This window comes from Carettochelys insculpta, chromosome 23 (genome assembly GCF_033958435.1).
Source record: "Carettochelys insculpta isolate YL-2023 chromosome 23, ASM3395843v1, whole genome shotgun sequence".
NCBI lineage: Eukaryota > Metazoa > Chordata > Testudines > Carettochelyidae > Carettochelys > Carettochelys insculpta.
In genome coordinates, this window is record NC_134159.1 from 16,299,986 (window position 1) to 16,322,082 (window position 22,097).

Here is a 22,097-nt window from a genome sequence, read left to right on the forward strand (position 1 = left end):
CAATAAGTGCACTAATAAGGGACTAGCCCAGCACAAGTTACAAAGTGCTACAAAGGAAGCAGGGGCACATTTCCTCCACATTCCCAATTCATTTTTTCAAACAGCACCTGTCACAAATGTGGCAGCTTTAAGAGTCTGCACAAGCTTGCATCATTCCAGAAGCAGACTTCCACCGACTTCAGCTGATACTCCCTCCATAGGAGAATCCATGGAATCGCTCAGCACCTACTCATCACTACTCAGCTAAATTGAGATACAGGTTGAACCTCCCCAGTCCCTGGCACCCCTCAGGACCTGACTGGTGCCAAAGAGAACTTGCCGGACCAGGAGAGAGCAATATTGTCTAGCAGCATTACCAACACTTCCAGTGCTTGCTGGTTTCTTAAACATTTAGTGGTAAATTAGAGCTAAATAACAGCACAGCTCAGAGACAGGACTGGTGGCTGGAAACTAACTTTTTGGGACTGCAGAAAACTTGGCCACACTCTCAATAAATGGTTATCCAACTCATTAAAATCAAGCCGGATTGTGGATGTTGCTGGACGAAAGAGTGCCAGGCAAGAGAGGTTCAACCTATTTCCCTATTCCATATTCCCCCAATCCCTCCAACTCCAGCTGTGAAGGAGGATTTGGACACACATCAAGGGAATATCGAAGAGATTTTCAGAACATTACGTTCTGTCCTAGAGTCTAGCGTTAGCACCACCACGTCAGAATATAGCTCGTTAGCTAGATTCTAACAATTTCCTGACCAGCATGAAGAGGGATTCAATTCTGAGAATGTTTTTGGTCACCAAGAGCCTACTTTGCCTCGGTCTACCCCTACTGCTGTGAACATGTTTGTAATGTTGCTGGAGAGTGGCAAGTCTTGCACTGGGCAGTAACCCCATGAGTCTAACCACTGTCTCTGGCACAGGACTCAGGGCACCCGCAGAAAAACTGAGTCTTGAAAACATGAATCCTTTTTTTTTTTTTTTTTTTTGGGGGGGGGGGGGGCGGGGGGCACAGGGCAGGGGGACATAAAGGTAGCCGGTTATTTCTAAGCTGCCTTGCTTCAGGCCACATCTACTTGTAAACAGTCCTAAGATTTTTCTTCCCCATGCTGCAAGAGCAAGTGACCTTCACCCATCAGCTATCCTGTTCATTAAAGAGAGGTTTAGCAATGTTTCATCTTTAACCATCTTGTGTCTAAAAACCCTACTCTGCAGTGTAGCTGTGCATCCCTCTCTTCGCTCTCCTCCCCCCCCAAATGAACGCTTACCATCTAAAGCAAGTGTATACTCTAAGTACTGCTGCTCCATGTGGTAGTCAACCTATCTCATTCCTAATCAGAGGATTAACAGCCTTTTGCCCCACCATTCATAATTCGCCATGGCCGTTTAGATAATAGTTCGTAGGTATTTGCATAACGCTATTTATATCACACCCAGCCATTTGCCGCCTGCCTTTTATCTACAAAATTCACTGTAGAAAATCATTTCTGAAAAAAGTGATGCTTTGTAAAGACATTTCTCAGAGCTGATTAAGCACTTTTGTCTGGGACATGAAGCTCTTTCTGACACTTCTTGCACATGTGCTGGTAGCATACATTATTGGAGAGATCACCAAGTGGAACGCTTTAAAGCCAGGGTCATTTTGTACACAGAACATTACGTTTGGGGGGAGAATAAAGTTGACAGATTACCGCACGTGCATTTTCAACTGGCAGAGCATTACATGGCCTCCCACTCCCATAATGGTCTTCCTACTCACAGTGGCAGAAATAGTATGAAGCATGATGATCCACTGCTATAAATATCTATGGTTCTGTGCACTCTGGGCCTCTCTCCCTGAATAAAGGAAACAGTGCCAGAATACTCACGTTACAAGCACAGAATAAGCACTTCACTTCCCTTATACTTGTGGCAATATAAAAATGTCCTTCCAACCCAAAAAAACAAACAACCTACTCCATGGATATGCACAGTCAGACCCTTTTGGGCCTCCCACCAGAGCACAAGGAGCCGGACAGATGCAATGTGGCTAACTCAAAAGGGCTCTGATTTTTCCAGCTCCTATCCTCTTCCTGATTCCTCCCTTCCCAAGATGTAGGTTAGAGGTAAAAATTTCAAAAGCATGAAGAGACTTAGATGCCTAAATCTCACTCAAGTCACTATAACTTAGGCTCTTACTTATCTAAAGCACTGCTGAAAATGAGACAGGCATCTTAGGCGCTTTTGAAAATTTTACCCTACAGGGAATCCGAGATCCATCACATCAAGTATAGTCTCAACATACTTTAGGGAAATGTAATTTATACCTAAGCCCTCTTCAGATGCAAATTTATTTCCAGAGGAATGCTATTCAGTTCATGCTGAATGTTACTGTTCTGCATCTTTTGAGACGTTGTGACTTGAACTACTGATGAAAAAGATTAAACATCAAGTATTCACTTGCTTTTCCATTCCCGCATTTGCTAACAGGCTTCGTTTTCTTGAGCTCACCATTTCAGGTCTCTGGTGACAACAATGGCAAGATTAAATTGCTGAAACTATAAAGGCTCAGATTATCAGAGATGGAAATCAAATTCACTATGCAGGGACTCTCACAAAACAACTTTCTATGATTTAAATTGTTTGGTACTAGCAGCAAGTTATTAGATGTTTAAGAAAACTAATAGTTGTGATCCCACCAGGCACAGTGGAAAATATCTTGGTAGCTGCTCAACTTGGGAAATCTGGTAAGGAATCCTTTTGGTAGCAGAGACACTAATTTTGCCCGAAGGGAAATTAATCTGTTCTGCAGCTAAGCCTCTTCATGCCACCACGTGTCAAAACATCATATAAGCATTACATATACAGGAAAATAACCCACACTCACTGCAAATGGCTTGGGGACACCACTTCAAGGCTCAGATTGCTCATATGTGAGGTTAAGATCCTAGCTAGTCACAAAAGCTGAGAAGGTAGAGTAGGAAAGCTGCTTTGCTGACAATTATGGAGAAATATTGAACTGCAGTGCAGCATTCTGTGCTGCCTTTTCAACAGATCCGTAACAAATCAACCCAATCTAATTGTAATGGCTTGGTAGACAACTCCCCAACAGAGAAGTCAGGCCTAACAGTTGTACTATCTTCAGTGTGGGCAGTGAGACTACAGTGACAGTCCTGAGGATTGCTCAATTACTGCCAGAGGAAGGATATCAAAGGAAAGAGCAGCGAGAGCTTCCCTTACATTGCCCTCAAGTTTCCCCAGGGCTGACGTGAAAGAGCCACCTTTAGCACAAACATGATAGTGTATTCACTCCCCTCCCCTACATACTCTGTGTTGAAACTGCCAGTTTTTGCTGTGTCCTGAAATTAATCTCTCCTCACTTAGGAAAAACAACCACTCTGGGCTCGATTTGAACCAGAAAGATGACGACAGTCTCCATTTACCAGTTCCCACTGGAAGTCTAACAAAGATGCAAGTTGAAATCTGATTCAGTATTGTAAAAGAAACAACAATCAAATTTGGGAACAACCGCCCACAAACTTGCCAAAGCCCAAAAGTGTACACTTTTGAAAAACAGAGACCAAAAAGACTAGACTCCCTTTTAAAGAAGAGGTCTTTACTGCTAGTTTTAAACTATACTGAAGCAGATTAGATTTGCAGTCTTGGAAGAATATACCTATTATTGGTCCAACAGTCTTTGACCCACTTTTAATGGTCTCTGTACACTTCATGCTTTGGCTGAGGTGAAAAGTTATTTAGCCAAGCAACAACACAGTTGTTACTGGTGTTCTGTTGTATTACCACTAAGGCTGCTTAAGTAAATGGTCTGCATGGTAATGTAAAGAAGTAGAACAATTTGTAATAACTGAAGTCTCCCATTTGATCAGTTTGCTGCACCTGACATACAAGCAGGTGTGCAGGGGAAGGTGTGCGCTGAAAATGAAATGATAAATTGGAAATTACATGCTGTTTAGGAATGCATTTAAGACATGTACACACCCATTCAATGGCATGGTGCGCTTAAAAAAACTGAAGTATTTCCCATATCTAAGTTTAATTTTTGGAACAGTTAAAATCCCAAGAGACCAATGTGACCCCAAGACAGTCATACAGCTCTGAAGAAAAGACAGTTACTTGTTTCTGTAACTGGTGTTTGAGAGGCGTTGCTCATGTCCCTTCACCATAGGTGTGTCCATTCATCATGTGCACTGGTGCTGGAAGATTTTTCTTTAGCAGTACTCATAGAAGACGCCAGCTCAGGTGCCCCCTGGAGTAACATGCACATTCTGTGCTACATGAGATCCCTCGAGGCCCCTCCATCTTCACTTCCTTCTTGCCAGAGGACTCGACAGTGCTGTAGGAGGGTGAGATGTGAGCAACACATGGACAGATGGATGCAACACATCTCAAAAGGATAACCGTTACAAAAACAGGTAACGGTCTTCTTTGCGTGCATGCTCACGTCTATTCAACATAGATGTTTAAGTATTATCGATGGAGGTGGGAGGAGATCAATGACACATTGACTACAACACAACTCTTTTGAAGGCAACATCCTCTCAGGCTTGTTGCATCAGGGTGTAGCATGTAGCACAGGTGTGCAAGAAGGACCACATCATGGCCTTGCAAATCTTCTGGATAGGAACATTGGTGAGGAAGGCTGCAGAGAAGGCTTGTGCTCTGATCAAGTAGGCCCTGCAAGTGGGAACAGCTAGGCACCTGCCAGCTGATAGCACATCTGAATGCATAAGGTTATCCCATTAGAGATCCTCAGTGTGGATAACAGGAATCTATTCGTTTTTTTCAGTGTATGTGGCAAAGAGCTGGGGTGATTTACAGAACGTCTTTGTTCAGTCAATGTAGAAAGTGAGGGCCCTGCAGACAGCCAGGGCATGCGGTCATCTCTCCTTGTTGTTTGCATGGGGTTTCATGGGGAAGACTGGGGAGGAAGATATCCTGACTCATGTCCCATGAGGCCACCTTAAATAGGAAGGTAGGGTGTGACCACAGCCTCACCTTGTCTTTGAAGAAGACAGTGTACGGGGACTCTGAAGTCAAGGCACACAAGTCTGAGAACCTCCTAGCTGATGTAACTGTCAACTGGAAGGCCACTCCCAGAACAGGTGTAGAAGGGGACAGGTGGCCATAGGCTCAAAGGACATTCCGAGAAGTCCGGAGAGGCCCAGGTTAAGGACCCATTGGTGAACAGGGGGCACCGTAGAGAAGAAAAAGGCCATCCAGCACATGTATCGAATCTGACTGTCACGTCATGGAAGAATACAGATGTCGGCAAGTGAATGAAAGACCAAAATCACTGCCAGGTGTACTTTGTTGACTGCCAGCAAAAAGCCCTCCTCTTTTAAGAGGAGAAAGTAATCAACAATGGTCTGGATAGGAGCTTCTGTTGTGGTGAGCTCTCACAGCTCAGCCCACACCCAAAGCTGAGCTCCCCTGCCCATGTCTGCCTGGTTCACAGTTTATGGCTTACCAACAGGACCTCCTGAACTGCCTCCAAGCACAAATATTCCTCCACATTCAGCCACAAAGCTGCCACGCCAGGAGGCGGAACAACAACAGGTCCAGGTGTAGGAGGTGCCTGTGATCATGCAAGAGCAGGTCCGGACAGAATGGCAGAGACCATGGAGGGCACACCGTGAGGCTCACCAGAGTGGCAAACCAATGGCCATGGGGCCACACCACCACGATGAGAATGACCTTGGCTCTGTCTTGTTTGACCTTCACCAGAACCTTGGCAATAAGGGGAAATTGGAGGAAATGCATAGAACAATGAAAACCAGACTCCAACAACTGAAAAATGTGCAACAACTAGCAGTGAAGCAAGCAGGTTCCAAGCACCATCACTGGTGGTAAGAAGGAATTGAAAGTGGAGGGGGCTGGAAGTGCCCTATATAGCACGATCTGTGTGTACCATTCCAGAGGCCACCTGAGCCAACTGCCCTATAAATACTGCTAAGGGAAAAATCTTCCACCACAGCGCATGTGGCACACACCACATACCTAGATTGAATGGACATGAGCAAGCGTTTGCAGAGCTTAATTCTTACGAAACTTGTGAACCCAACCTAACTGAAATGGCGTGGTAGAAAATCCTGCAAAAATCTCTACTTCAGGCCATTACTCTTGTGTCAAGGTAGGGCTCCAAGTTATCAGACTACTACGCTGAAAAAATTACCTGCCTTCTTTTGATGCCCCATACTTCCTCCTTTGCATTTTCAAGTCTGCTAGAGCCCAACCCAAGCTTACCCATGGAACCACTTTTTGAGCAGGAATGGATTTGCTGTCCCAGATGTGCCATTCTGTGATAAGAGTAAGAGTTCAAATGGACTGCTTTCAATAGCTATTAGTCAAAATAACCATCAATTACAACCATGCTATAGGTACGGCTTATATATCATGGTTATACCTAGCTATTATAATAAACTGTTGTAAACATATGTATGAAGTACAGCCCTGGCTGAGACAGGCTTCTGCCATCAGCACAGAAACCAAATACTCTCAGACTTGGCCCTTTGAAAAATGAACTTCAAACAGGTCAAAGCTTAAACAAGATCAACAAGCACAACAAAATAGCAGAACGTATCTAAACTAAATAGTGACCATGCACAGAACAACCTGATAAAGTGGCATCTCACAGAGGCAATGAGCTAAAATACAAGTATCTTTTCTATATGTAAAAACTGTATCACTTCAACTATACGGCTATAGCTAACGAGGTACAAGCATCCCAGTGTAGACATGAAATTATATCAATTTACAGATGCCTTATGTAACTTTGGGCATGCTCATTTCAGAAGGGAAAGCAGCTATACTGGCATAAAGCCTCTTTACCCCAGTTCAACTGCATCAACACTAGCAACTGTACTGATTAATTGGTTAGAAGTGAAAACTAGAAATCAGTACAAGAACTGTGTGTAGAGCAGGCCTAACATTCTACAGGAAATGGAGAATATCAAGACAAGGAAGGGATTCTCTCACAGGTTCTGCCTAGAAACTAGCTTGCAAACTAAAAATGGAAATAAAAACAGTGTGACATAGCAATGTAATTGGTTATAAGAGCGTATCTAGTATCCTACTCCCCCATTCAGAAGTCACTGTCAGCCAGTTTGAATCAGCTTTCACTCAAGAATTTTTTACATGAAGATAATGGTAGGAAAAAAGTGATGATCTTAACCTTCTGGAGATGTGTAAATACGGAGGCAAAGCCCAGAGGAAACATCTTTCACAGATAAACGTCAACATACTGTCACAGAGCCAAAGCTCATTGTAATTACTCTCCATTACACTTAGATGGATGGAAGGGTCACACATTACATCTTTCATTCATTACATCTTCTCAAAAAACACAAAAGCGGAGAAACTAGGAGGCTCAGGCCTTGCCTGGATTAGAAAAGGTTTGCCAGTATAGTTCTGCTGGCCAGTGCTCCTACTGGAGACACCACTTACACCAGTAAACACTTCTTGTTCTGGAACAGTTCATACTAGTGTTTCAAACTACCAAAGCTATCTACATCTACAATGGGGCTTTTGCTGGCAAAGCAAATACTGGTCAGTGGTGTCATTTTTCCATCATACTCCTGACGTAAGTGTAGACCAGGCTTCAGATTCAGCTGAGGAAACTGATTCAAAGAGCATAAAAGTGAAAGATTTGAGGTGGGGGGAGAGAGAAAGAGGAAAGGGAGGCAGTGAGAACATGTATCTGAGGCCCAAGCTGGCCACGAGGCACAGCAGCCACTGTGCAAGTTACCTGGGTGAGAAACTAACAAGCTGTCCAGCTTAATAAGAGTAAAAAAAATGTTGCACTGCTCCAGGGACATGCTGGTTATATATAGGGATCTGCAGTAAATGGAACAGGTAGGGTTACTTATTATTTTGCCAGATGGATATTGGTGCAATAATATAAAAGGTGCTTGTTACTGATCTGCTTACTGGTCTCACTTGATTGGTCTAGAAAAAGAGAGTCATTTGTGTCAGCCAAATCAAGACATCTGTAAATTTAAGAGTACATTCGTGTAGTGAAATTTTACACAGGATCTTTCATAATGAAATGTGGGGGTATTTTTCAAACTACAGAGCTGGAATTTAGTGACTCTGGTTTGCATAGCACATATTGCCTCAACATCAATAGCAAGAAGAGATGGTTATTTTGGCTTAGGTCATCAGACCAAATTCTTCAATTTGCCTTAAGATCTTAACTGTCTGTCCAGAGTAGATGTGACTTGAAGTTTAAGGTCTCACCTTTACTTTGAGTATGCTGTTTTTATGGACTACCATCTGGTCTGTTTTTCAAAAAAAGAATATGTTCATCCAAACTCACTTGGCTGAAACACATTTCATTTGATATCACTGAAACTCAACAAATTAACTTAGATATTCTTGACACAATTTTAAAAGACTCTTTAAATATTGATTTTACATATGAATGAGTCCCAAACTTTGAACCTTTGGGGATATCTCTGAGCTGCTGAGACGATGATGAGAGAGGAAACGTAGCAGTAAAAATGTTGAAAGAAAACAGGTTGGTAGAATTTTTAAGTCTTAAGAACAGACCTACTCCTCGATCCTTGAATGGAGCCTGCAGTTAATGTTGCCTGCTTGAAATGGAAGCACCAGTCTAAGGCTGTGGCCACACTTGGACAAAACTTCGAAATGGCCACATCGAAGAATACTAATGAGGCGCTGAACTGAATATTCAGCGCCTCATTAGGATTCGCATGCTGCCGGCCGCAGCGTTTCAGAAGCGCCACTTTCGAATGCACACGGCTCTGCGCAGCTACATGGGCATCCTTTTCGAAAGGACCCCGCACATTTTGAAATCCCCTTATTCCCCTCAGCTGAGAGGAATACGGGGATTTCATAAACTGCGGGTCCTTTCAGAAAGAACCCCCCCCGTAACCATGCCAAGCCACGCGTGTTCAAAAGCAGCATGCGAATGCTAATGAGGCGCTGAATATTCAATGGCCATTTTGAAGTTTTGGCCAAGTGTGGCCACAGCCTAATATTCTTTCCATTCTAACATAAATGCAATAAAGGTGCTGTTTTTGTAGAAAGTCTAATTTTAAAAGCTTCTAGTAGTGAACATTGCCTCTGAGAACGTATTTTTAGGAGTAAGGATCAATGAGTCTTACAGTCCCTTCTTGAGTAAGCTCTTGTTTTGCCATTGACTTCCAGGGAGCCAGAATTTCAAGTGAAGGTTAAAAGCTTCCAGTGTCAAGTATAAAAAAAAAATTGTGCCGCACAGCACAAACGCTACTTAGCATGGTCTCCCAGCAAAAGCAATGTAATAAAGTAAACCAGAACTTTCCAGCCAAGTGAACTCCCAAATGGTTTACAATCCAACTACAGGAAACCATTTTACTCACCGATGAATGGCTGCCACTTTAGGTGGCATCTACTTATTAGCATTACACAACAATTTCACAGAGGAAGTAAAGAGTATCTATAGCAAATCGAAATTATAGGGGGAGTTAAAAGAGGCAGAACACCACCACTCAGGGTAGAATTTGGCCAGAATATTCTTACAGAATGTGCAGAACGGGAACTCTTTGAACCCTTAGGCATTAAACCATTTTCTAGGGGTTCTGACAAGGAGGTGAAGAGACTCCATGAGGTGCAAAGGAGAGGTTCTGAATAAAAGGGAAGGCAAAAAGTGAGCCTGGCTCTCCCCTGGCCACTCTCTGAGGTCACGCAACATGTCTGGTGAAGGTCTGTTTCTCTTCATCACACCTCAGCAACAGGAACTGTGGACAGTAAAAGGCAAGAGTGAAGGGGAACAGAAGAAACCGAAGCAGAATTTACTCAAGTCGGAAGTCCCAGGAATTAGTTTTAGTTCAGGAAATGGCACCTCAAGCAGCACAGCAGCTTTTGAAACCTTTTTGAATAGTGTTTCAGCACTGACTCAGAAAGATTGTCTTTAGTGAATCACCACCTCCACTCTCTTCGGTGCCTGGCATTTTCCTTGGAAGTTTCTGATCTCTGCACTACCCTGGTTCTACCTTGCTTTGCTAGTGAGATCCAATGGACAACCAAAGCTGATATGACCATTTTTCACAATAAATTACTTTATACCCATTAAATTCTGATCTTCAGTAAGATCTCTCCTGCACTATGTCCATTCACCCTCAGATCCTAATTCATTCTCCAAGATATCCTGGAAAAGCAGATGAAGATATAGCTATAAAAACAAGGAAAAAAATTCAAGTTTCAAAACAGTAGCAAATTCAACTGACTTCACTTGAATAGATAAAGTCACAGAATCCCAAGTTATCTGTAACTTTTTAAATAAAAAATTTAGCTGCAGAGGTATTTACATGTTAAATTTAAAGGCTTGAGCTTTTTTGCTTCTAAAGAAAATGTGCCCTTACGCAGGGTGATTTTGAATCATACATAAGAGTAACTGCAAGTAAGCAAGAAAATAAAATTCTCAGTGAACTAGACCATTATGGTTCTGTGGAGAATTACTCTATTCTCAAGCTAAGCTCAGTCTCCATTATTATAAATTGCAGGCAATCTTTATGCCAGCAGTATACTAGTAGTATTAAATAGATTCAGAGTATTTTAAAGTAACATTTAGGGTGCTACTGACAAGTGGAACAAAACGTGAAAAGCTCTTAACACATGCTGTCAGGCTCTCCCCATCCCTCATCACAGCCAAAGTGCAAGATGGTATAGAAGGCTTAACTCTGAATCACTGGACTGTCTTCTCATTGTACTACCTCTTACTTCAATATACTTACTGTTGTTTGAAGTTCTATTTTAGCCCAATTCCACACTCGTAACACTCAGTGGGAGCCTCTTGGTGCACAAGAAATGTAAGGAGATGCCTTTTAGCAATGCCTTCCTTCCCACAAGGACATTACAAGGTTTTTAAAAGCATTCAAGTCCAAAAGCCATGAACTAGAGATCAGGTTGAGACTCAGATACATTTATACCCAATGCCTCCCTACAGGAGGAGTTAAGTATTTGTTATATATACTTCACCTTCAGAGCCATATATTTCAAAGCATGTGCTATATTTTCAACAGACATTCCATTAACGAAGGACTTTTCTGACTTATTACAAAACTCACCTTACATTTGTGACATGAGCTTGACAAATCAGCTAAGGGGCTACAGTTTATCAAGCCATTCCAACTGCTACATACACACACAGGAAAGCCAGCCAAACTATCCATGCTGCTCTTCAGAACAGATCTCTCTGTTCTATGCTTGTGCAGTACCCAGCACAACGGGACTCCAAGATGGTGATGCAGTACAGTCAATATTTATTAATAAAACTCCGCAAAACCAGGGATTTTCCTGATTTCCCCTATTTAAATTTGCAATTTCATGCTATTATCATTGGAGGGGTCCTAGCCCAAAAAAACAGTTGTGAGGGGAGGTCCCAAGGTAAGTTGGGGTTGTGATACTGTTACCCTTATTTCTGTACCGCCGGTGGTGGGGTGCTGCCTTCAGAGCGGTGAAGCTGTAGAATGGAGAGTTGCTGGTCAGGTGCCTAGCTCTGAAGGCAGAGCCACCATCAACAGCAGCTTAGAAATAAGGATGGCATAGCATGGTACAGCTACCCTTACTTCTGCCCTGCTGCTGGCAGAATGACGCCTTCAGAGGTGGAGACCCAGCTAATCGACACTGCTCTCCAGCCACCCAGTGCTGAATGCAGCACAGAAATAAGAGTGGGAACACAGTGAGCCCCTTGCAACTCCCTTTTGGGTCAGGGCTCCAATTTGAGAAAGGATGTTTTCCCTGTGAAATCAAGTGACCGAATTTCTGAGAACAGGGGAATAAGGGAGGAAAACCAGATTTCATAGCCCGGGACACGTTTTTCATAATGGTGAATGTGGTAGGCCCCTGTAGATGATGGGGCACATTCAACTGCCAATATTTTTATATATTTTAACAAGTAAGTGCAAGTCTTCATGCTCAGTAGAGCATTCCACTCCCATGGAACAATGTTATGTTCCCTTTTTAATTTTATCCTATTGGCTACACTCCACCATGTACTTTCCTCTCGAAGATTTAATTCCAATGAGAGCAAACCTGAGTACGTGTCAGGTCAGGCAAATCCCTCCCCTCATCTCCAACACTAAAGACATCTAAAACAACCTGCCATAACCCACAGACCCTGTTAACTGACTTCTCCCTCTCTACAGCACGTCTCAACTGAGTACATTGTAAAGCTTCACATAGACTTTCAGGAAGTGATTGGAAAGACAATGCATCATGTCACCATTGACTCGCAGCTGACTGTGGGGTTTAGCGAAGTTGTTTTTTAACAGCACACTGCAACACAAATCAGTTGTTTCAGATATCATCAGAGGATGAATTTCAAGAACTCCAGGGAGCCTTCCTCAAATTTTTCTTCTAAAGATTGTTTCCTAAGAGAAGTCACCTCTGACTTCTCCAAACCTTCCAGTTTCTTTATCCTTCCCTTGATTGTGTTTTTGGTGGCTTTGTAGACCACCAAAAAAGGCTTTATCAGTTAGAGAAACATTCCAATATCTAACTCATGCTTAAAGGTCCCCAAAGCTAGGACTGGAGAAGAACATATGGCTAAGACACCACTATCTATGGAGAAAAAGTATAGGACCTTTATTGAACACCAGGGTGAGGACCATAGCACTTTCAAAGGCCACATACATTCTTTAGTGCGTGACCATTAGGGCAGTTCAGACAAGATGTGTGGCATTCAAGAAGGCCCAATGTTATCTGGCACAGCTACTTGGTTCAGGATTCTGATTGTGCAGTCCATTGGCTGGTAACTCAATCTTGCTAAATCAAATCTTGTGTGCACACATTAATTTTTTGCTAGCACAGCCAGTGTTCCCCATGACTCGGTGTTGCTGTGCCACAGAAATCTTCATTTTACAGAATATCAGAATTTGTTGCAATTAAATTCTGGGAGTGGGGGGAGAAGTTACCATTAGTACACCATTCCTTGTGTTGTTTTAAAATTAAGATTGTAGAATATAATAAAAAAGTTATGTTTTTTGTTTGATTTTTGTTCTGGCACAAGCTGCCAAATTCCCAGTTTTCAATGAGCAGAAGAATTCTGTAGTAACAATGCATAACTACAGTGTAGAAGATTTTAAGAGGAATCAAGATAATTGGGTAGCTACAGCTGGGACTTCTGGAACTCAGAGCAGGAACAGAGGCAGCTAGGAGGGAAGTTTTCAAAGAAACAAAAGGCAATCAGGCACCCTACTCCATGGTTGCAAACTCTTGACATTTTATCATGAGTCTGACAATATTTGGCATTTCTTTTAAAGATCTGTTATTACATTAGAATTTCAGCTTTCATTTACAAAAAGGGTTCTATCCATCATAACTTCAGAGAAAATCTTGAACCCTAGTTACTCAAACAGCAGAACGCAAATAAAAAGAACCCTGAAATTATTTAAAATCTCATTATTGCAAATGTCTGAGTCGTGATTGTTTCTATGTTTTGGATTGGTAATACAGGTTGAACCTCTTCTAATCCAGTGCTGAATGAGAAAATTTGCTGCAACATGGACGTCAATATTGTCTAGCACATTACCAACACTTTCACTGCTTACTAGGCTCTTAGAAGAAATTCTGGGTAAATTATAGCTAAATAGCAGCATAGAATATTGAGAGCCAGGACTGGTGGTTATAAATAAACTTTATGAGACCACAGGAAACTTGGCCACACCCATGGTAAGTGGTCATCCAGGTAATTAAAATCATGCCAGATTACAGATGTTGCCAGATGAGAGTTCCGGATTAGAGAGGTTCAACCTGTACTGTAACTCTCACCGACTTTCATTTGTAGCTCGATGACTAACTTTTGCTTGTGCATTTGAAAATCTCTACCTGCAGGCTTTTGGCAGTAGACTACATCTCTGCTTAACCTTCCCCACCCATTTACTGAGAAGATGAAATAAGTCCCAAAGCAGGATGGATGAGAGGAGGATGAATTTCAACTACTAGTTCCCAGCCTCAACAATGGATAACAGCAAACCACCATCAGTTTACTTCTTCTCGCTTCCCAAAAAAAAAACAAAAACTGCCAGTGAATCCCACAAAAGGGAACAAGTATATTAACCTGGAAGTTTCAAGCTGGGATGATAAGCAGCTAAGTTTGTTGGCATTTGAACTTTCAGATGGTTTTGCAGCTAATACCTTATTGAAGGGAATGGACTATAGTAAAAATGCCAGAAGCTGCTGAGCCATGCCTATATTAGAGCTCTGACTAGGTGCTACTGAAGCAAGAGAAGCACTAGTGGAAGTTTCCTTAAGCTTCCTACTGCAGACAGTACCTTTGATTGCGTAGGAAAACGTGACTGTTGTAGTCCTGTAAAATACGGAACTCTGGCTGACACAAATAGGTAGCAGTGGCGTTAGACCAACATCTTGGTCTAAAACACAGAACAGTCTTCATAATTCTTCTGTTCACATGGGGATCAGAGAAGGAGGTGTTTACTGGCACTGAAAGAGACAACATCAAGCCCATTGTGAAGGTGGCTGCCAATTTTGAACACTGGGCAAGGAGGAAATACATGGGAGAGTGTTTAAGAAAGGGAAGAGGAGACCCAAGCCTACAAAACCATTTTCCCTTTAGAAAAGATATTTACTTGAATAAATAAACAAACCACACTTTTAACTCAGCAGTTCCCTATTTCACCATATTAGTTGTTTAAAGGGACAAAATTTCAACACAAATACTGCCTCGGGTAGAAATTTCATTTGGTAGAAACTGTCTTTCTGAGTAAAGAAAGCTCACGCTACACTGCAAACAGCTCATCTCCCCAATTTCCCCCCCACACACAAAAAAACCCACAAACCCTAGCATCTTTCAGGACTAAAGTAAATCCAAGAGCTAGTGTGCATACCAATTATTCTGAAGCTGCACATTTCTACTCACTGATGCTCTGACAGGACATTAAGAACAGCACTATTAAGCTATAGTAGTGAAAACAAAAAATACTGACAAGTGGGGTAGATAAAAAATGAAGAGAAGTTAAATTATTCCCGTGCAATCTTTCCCACACAGGCAGTTAGGGATACTGGCCCCTCGGTATCAAAAGGAGACAGTACTGGAGAAAGATTCAAAAGCAATGAGTTGCCAGGACTTGATTATATAGATAAGAGATGTGTAATAGTCCTGAAGAATGAAATAGCTGAGCTGCAATGAAAACACTCATTTATATCAGCTATCATACTGAAATGAAACATAGTTTTAGAAAGGTACTATGTGTGGTCCTGCATTTTAGACCAGTAAGCCTTACTTCAGTGCCAGAGTTGGACTGAACCAGAATTTTTACTGGGAGCAGTAATACTGAACTATAAATATCGTCTTACCTACTGAAACTGAACTGGGGGGGCAAACACTACCAGAAAATAAAGATTCAGCATTTTCAAGGGCAGTATTTTAAAAGATTAACATAATCATAATTTCATTGTCAAAGACGACAGGCATGTGCATACTACCAGAAAGCCCTGCCCCAGTATTATAATTGTAGAAAGGAACCAGGCCCGGAGATAGGAGGCTTAGCAGCTACCCTACTTACTTCATGAGCTCCCAGAGACAAACCATGCATGAGACGCTCCACTGGGAAGAGAGTTAGAGGAATGCTCCCTAGTCTCACAAGTTAACAATACCTTTACTTACTGTGAGTTGCTCCCCAGCCCACTCCCTACCTTTCCCCAACTCCTAGGGCAGCTCCTGCCTCCAGCTGCCCCAAACTCAAATTTATCCTTTCACCTCACAAACCCAACATTAGAGCAAATATCAGATGTTATATTTTAGTTTGCTCAAATTGCTCATCAAAATAATGTTAGACAACAGAAAACTAAGAAATTTGTGTTTAAATTTTAAATTAATAAATGTAAACTTGAAAGAGGAGAGTTAAGATTGAAACTTGATTTGAAATGGCTACTGACCCATTTATAGTTTTGGTGGTCTGAATCCAAACTGAACCAAGTCAAAGTAAATACTTAGTTCAACTCCCTGTGGATTTTTTTTCCAATGTTTTATAATGCCCATCAAGCAAAGCAGGTCTAATCTTTATGGAGCACAGCTCAATTCTATGCTCTTGGATTTATATCTTTTATATTCCCCAGAAAAGATTCTGCATGTTTCAAATTCACTCCTACACTTCGCTTCAAGCATCTGCCTTGGTTACCAAGACTAGAGAAGTTATTTCAGCATTAAATAGAACATCTTGCAGTCCCTATATACTCTCTGATTCCTGTCTGGCCTGGGGGTTGAAGACTTACAGCCAGAGACTAGAGAAGCCATATGCACAGGCTGGGTTAGTACTGAGCAACAGCCTAAGCTCCAGGAATGGAGCCAGGCTACTTTGAGACCATAACAGAAGTCCCATAATGGGAAATAGATCAATGTTTTCATCTATGACTCATAAGCTGGAGGTGGGGTGCAGAAAGGGAATGAAGGTATTTCATTATAAACTGAAAAATTAACCTTACTACACTGCAGGAGTTACTGAGACACAATTTGGTCCCCACTGTACTTTGGAACACACACTGTAGACAGAGACTAAATGGATGAATCAGCTGTTTTTTGGCTTTTGGAAACATAGTCCTTGACTAAGTTAACTCTTGCATTTGCAACTGTCTGCAGCGTGACCCATCTCTTTTTAAAAGGCACTATTTAGCAAATCATTATGTACTTAGAAATAAACCTCCTTTTGTTCACATATTATAAAAGGGGCAAAAGTACTCATTCCAACTTGTCTTGAAGATGGTCACACGTCACATGCAACAGGGACAAAGATCATCTGAATGTAAGCACACTCCCCACCCACAACCCCAGGAAATTACCCAAGCTAAATGGATGCAACAATCCCTAGGATATTGCTAGAGGGCAGAGAAAGAATGAGGCTCTAACAAAAACATCAATCCAGTCTGCCCAGAGATGTGCTTTTCTCTCCTAGTTTTTCTCTATTCTAGTTACATCAATGGGAATTCAAGTCCCTACACCTTTAAGATGGCTGCCAGTCTCCTAAATGATTCTCAGAGTAACCCACCCATTTGGGATCTCTTGCTGATTTTAACTAACCAAGGATGAGTCAACTAATCCTCACCTCACTGGAATGCGACAAGTACTTCACATGCAGATCCTCATTCTGCTACATCAACTCTCTCTCAAATGGAGTCTACTTTGGGGAGGTGGCCTGGTTACAATCTTCAATGACTGGCCACTGATACAGCTGTTCAGTGAAAGTGCTACCATGGCCAAAGCAGCTATTTGCACAGGCAAAACTTGTGCCTGCTGGAAACCATGGTTAGCATCCCTGCACCACAAACAGATTTGTCCATCTTCACTAGGGAATGCACCAGTGCAGCTGGAGCAATGACTAAAAATCAGGAAAAATGCCTGAAGACGCCAAAAGCTTAGTCAGCTATGTATTTCTGACAACAAAATGGCACTATTCTTTTATGACACTATTTACAAATGTTTTGCCATGTCCTCAATTTTAATCAAGCTTTCTTTTTTTTTTAAAGTTTTGTTTTAGCCAATTATTTTGTTTTCCCTGTCTGTAATAACCTTTTAAATGTTTGGCAAAAATGCTTCATAAAACTGAGGCTAATCTTTTCTAATTTGCAAATTCTTATTTGTGTTTAGCTGAAATTAATTTAGAACATGTTTACATTCTGTGTTATATCTAGATGGATCCTGAAGCAATCTACAAATTAATGTGTAAAATCATTTTACCCCCACACCTCTCGGGTAAAAGGCAACTATTTAAACACCAGGTAGCAACAAGAGTACTTCAGGAAGAGGGTTCTCAAACTGGAGGTAGCAACCCGTCACGGGGGGGAGGTTCACAAGATTATTACGTTCAGGTTGTGAGTAAATGCACAAAGCAGAGACCAACATCTGTATGATGCATAATTTAAACCTAGCGTTAAGACAGTTAACAGATGTCCATGACAATGTAGTGTATTTACTTCAAATCTGGGGACAGTGTCTGCCACCAGCAGCTGCACAGCAGTAGGGTAGAAATGAGATGCTATGTCTGCTGTAAAATGCTTGATATTAAAAAGTTTCCTCGTGCCCTCCTCCAGTATTAATCAGTATTTTAAAACAATTTTTTTTGCTTATAACAATTTAATAAAAGTTTTAATCTTAATTTTAAAAAAAGTGGTGAGAAAAGAGTTAATAATTTTAAACAATGAGATTATGAATTTAGCATTTAAAATAGTGTATTAAACATAAAAAAATTTAAATTTATAAGTGACATGCACTCAGGACTTGCTATATGAAAGCAGTCACCAATACTTGACTTGAGAACAACTGTGCTACATTCACTAGAAACTTCAAGGAGAATTTAGGTAGACAGAATTCATTAGTAAAGATGGATTTTTGGCTAGGGGGGTTTTGACAGTCTTCTTGCGGGGGGGATTGTGGATGAGCCATTAGCTCTTCAGTGCCTGTAAACTGTCATGAGGACCTTGATTCTACTCTGTTGGAAAGATGACATCCCCAGCAAGATATTTTTCAAACTTAACACCTACGTGAGGCATTGTTGTAACAAAAAAGCTTTTTTATAGTTTAGATCTCAAAGCTTACTGAAACAAGAGCACAATTGCAAATAAACTAACAGATCTTAACATGTACAAACGAATGTCTGCTAAGAACTTGTGATCCTGTTTGTTTTTTAAAAAGAATGATTTGGTTCACTTTTTAATACCGAGGAAAGAATGCCACCTATTAATCACAATTTGCATTTTCTTTTGAAGGTTCCCAAGCACAAGACTGACTCTTCTACAGAAAAATTCCCAATAAATCAATCAAGAGCAGGCCTCAAGGCCTGCAGAAGCATGATTCTACCAAAGATTTGAGAAAAGTCAGTATGAGCCTGCCAATTTTTGCCAATAACTGAAGATTTGTTTCTACTTAACTGCTGACAACAGTGGCAGATTCAAAACAGAGTCCAGACAAGTGGGTTTCTCCACGTCACAGACTTAGTTGCTCAGTAATAAATGGTGATTATAAAAGTTTGGAGTTGCACTTTAGCAATGGAATGGGATGTGGAACAGGCATCTGTACTTGACACAAGTGCTGCCACCAATTTTTCTGCTTCCTTTCATGCACTCTTGACTGCTTAGTTTTCAAAATTAAAGTTATGGACATAAAATTGTTTTCTGTATGTCATCTTGTTTTTTATCTATACTACTTATCTGTCTCCAAATGCTGACCTTAGCAAGGCCTATGGAATAATTTCCAATTATTTCCCCATAGGTGACTTGGGCATTTATTAAAATAAGCATGTCTACACATACAGCTGAAATGACTGAGCTGCAGTATGCCCAGTGAAGATGCTCTATGCCAACAGAAGAAGCAGAACTTTTGTTAACAGAAGAAGGTCTCCCACTGAAATAGAACTATGCACATGAGCATTTGTGTCATGAGTTGGGGGAGGAAGTTTGCTTTATGTCCTAAGGGACATAAATTATGACAACAGACTGGAAACCAGACATAGCCAAAGCCACTTTTGAAAATAGGACTTGGGCAACTAAGGAACTTCAAAGACTTTTGAAAACATTGCTATTAATCTCCCAATAATGCGTAGGGAATTTAAATACATGTACTTCTCCCACATAGCAACAGAAGCCCTGATTAGTTCAACTGACACCTATAATGCGTATTTCATTTTCAGTGTGTTTGCCTATTCCATTTAAATTTTAACACGGTAACCTATTACTACATTAATATGTATTCCTGCAGAGCCTAGCTTCATTATTTTTCCGTCCCATGCCCCTTCTGAACTGACAGTATGCCTTTTTTAAGCAGGCTACTCTTATAAAAGCATTTCCTGTTTTTCTAGCTACAACACAGACATGTACCTACATTTGTAAATATATCCTCATTTAATGTAAGATTATGGAAAGGTTTACAACCTACAGCCATAATGCTTGAGAATTTCCATTATATATTCCACTATGAGATTAGTTTGATCCATATGCTTTTGATGTTTGTGGAAGTGTGGATTCTACCTTACTGTTCTTCATCCCTCTCCCGCCCCACCCAACAGAGTTTGCACACACCTTGCCATTCTAAGCCACTTTTTACCTCAGCTGACTGATGTCCACCATCGTAGAACGTCAGGCCCGGTTGGGATGGCTGCTTTCCGAAGCAGTTATTAATTCGTTGACTGGCTAGCTGATGATGTGCTGGAGTAGTTTAGCCAAAACCTCTTATTGAATATCAAGTGTCCACAGTGAACCTAGCCTCCCCCACTGGCCTACAGAACACAGAAACTCACTCCTAAACACAGGTGCACTGAGAGCTGCATTGGACTTATATTCCCATACTGAAGTATGGAGATACATGAACCGGCACCTGTCACTGAAATTGCTGTTTCAGACAGTGTGGAAACGCTGAAGATGGCAGCTCTCCCCACTTGACTGAAGAAAGCAAGTTTTGGGACATGTAGGGCAAGGCATATGGACCCACACCCCCTTTGAGACACCAAAGGAGAACACAAAGCACCTCTTCCCCCCCGCAAGAGCAATCAGTTGCCCTAATTGAGTCCCACAGTGTCCTGGCCCCAAAGACAGGTCCTCCTTGGTGCACAGGCAGAGAACACGACAGGTCTCTGGTTTCACTAATCTACGAAAGAACTTAGCACTCACCCTGAGCCTGGAAGATGAACTGCCTTGTGTACTGAAAACATTTATCTGTTTCAAAGAACTTGAATTTTCAACATTTTATGGCATAAAGTTTACAGAAATAGCTCCTTCCCACCCCAAATTGGGCTTTATCTCAAATAGGAAGCTCAAAATAAAAAGAAGTGCTCTGTGTCACTCTGCATGAATTTCTGTGGCTCACAGCAGAATCACTCTGCAGAGCTCTAAAGACAACTGCAGAGAAGATACTGGAGAGGGGAGCAAATGTGTTTTAATTTTGTTGCACATTAAAAGAGTGCTACAGTCTCCAAACAGAATTAGTAAAATGGTAGTCACTGTGAATTCTCACATACCTGTAAAATGAAGAATGCACAATTCAAACTACTCTATTCAGAGTGAGGGGAGGGGAAGGGGGTTAAAGGAGCTTGTCTTGAGATGTGCAGCATCCCAATTATAGGATGGCTTAGCTGGGAAATAACCCTTTCTTCACCAACTTGGTTTTATACAAAACCTAAATTATGTACAGATTCAATGATGCCCTTGATTTCAAATTTATGGAGATACTTCTACTCGTCCTTTCCATCAGAAATCAGTTCCCTAATACCCCTGCATACCATGTGGAATGGAATTTCCAACATAGTACCAAATCTAACTGTACTGGACAGTTCTCTGGAGCTGCTTGTCTTAGCCGAGTACATTCAGAAAATTCAACACAAAAGAAACCACCAATACTGGGGTCTTATGGCGCTCAAATTTAATGTTTTGTGGCCAGCAAATACACAACTAAAAACCTGCTGACTCAAAATCAAGCCACAGTGAAACCTGAGCTAAGGACCTCCTCCCCATCTTACATGACTCTTTTTTTCCCCCTCTAAATCTACTCAAGTCTTGCAGTACACAATTTTGTTGGATCAATAACTGAAGGCCCCCCTTTTCCACTGGGCTACTGAATCTGTTGATTCCTTGGTCGGCCACTTAAAATAGGTTTCACTGTATCCCCCATTTTCTAGCCCTTATCTAGTGCTTGTTCGCCTGGTCTCAGCCTCAAAAAAAATAAAAAATAAAAATAAAAAATCAGTCATATAAAAATGGTTTAGTTATATGGTAGTGAAGCTTTAAAAGCTATAAAGATGTTTAAAAATATCAGTTGGCTGCCATTTCCAGATGGCTAGAGAAGAGAGAAATCAAATCTAGCATTTGCAAGATTTTACTTATTTGACCCAGAATTATTTTTATGCAGCTCCCCAGAAGTTAAAAATTTAGGTAACGTAACAAAAGGATGGGACCGACTGGCAGACTGTATTTCATTACGTAAACTCTCACTTCAGAGGCATCACATTCTGTGACAAGGGCCTCATGATCTACAATTCTGAAGTAATGGGCAAAACCTACATAAAAATTAAGTTTTCCCTTTCACACCAAGCTGCATTTTTAATATTAAATCAGATCCTGAATAAAAAGAATAAGACCCCAAGCAAGTGTCCTGATCTTGCT

The 22,097-nt window shown here is 41.3% G+C and overlaps 1 protein-coding gene across 1 annotated transcript in view; it reads right to left on the bottom strand.

Annotated features, from left to right (window-relative positions):
• The window catches only part of SSU72 (SSU72 homolog, RNA polymerase II CTD phosphatase), a 62,875-nt gene that overhangs the window by 19,740 nt on the left and 21,038 nt on the right, over nucleotides 1-22,097 (bottom strand). The gene's annotated exons all lie outside the window — the stretch shown is intronic.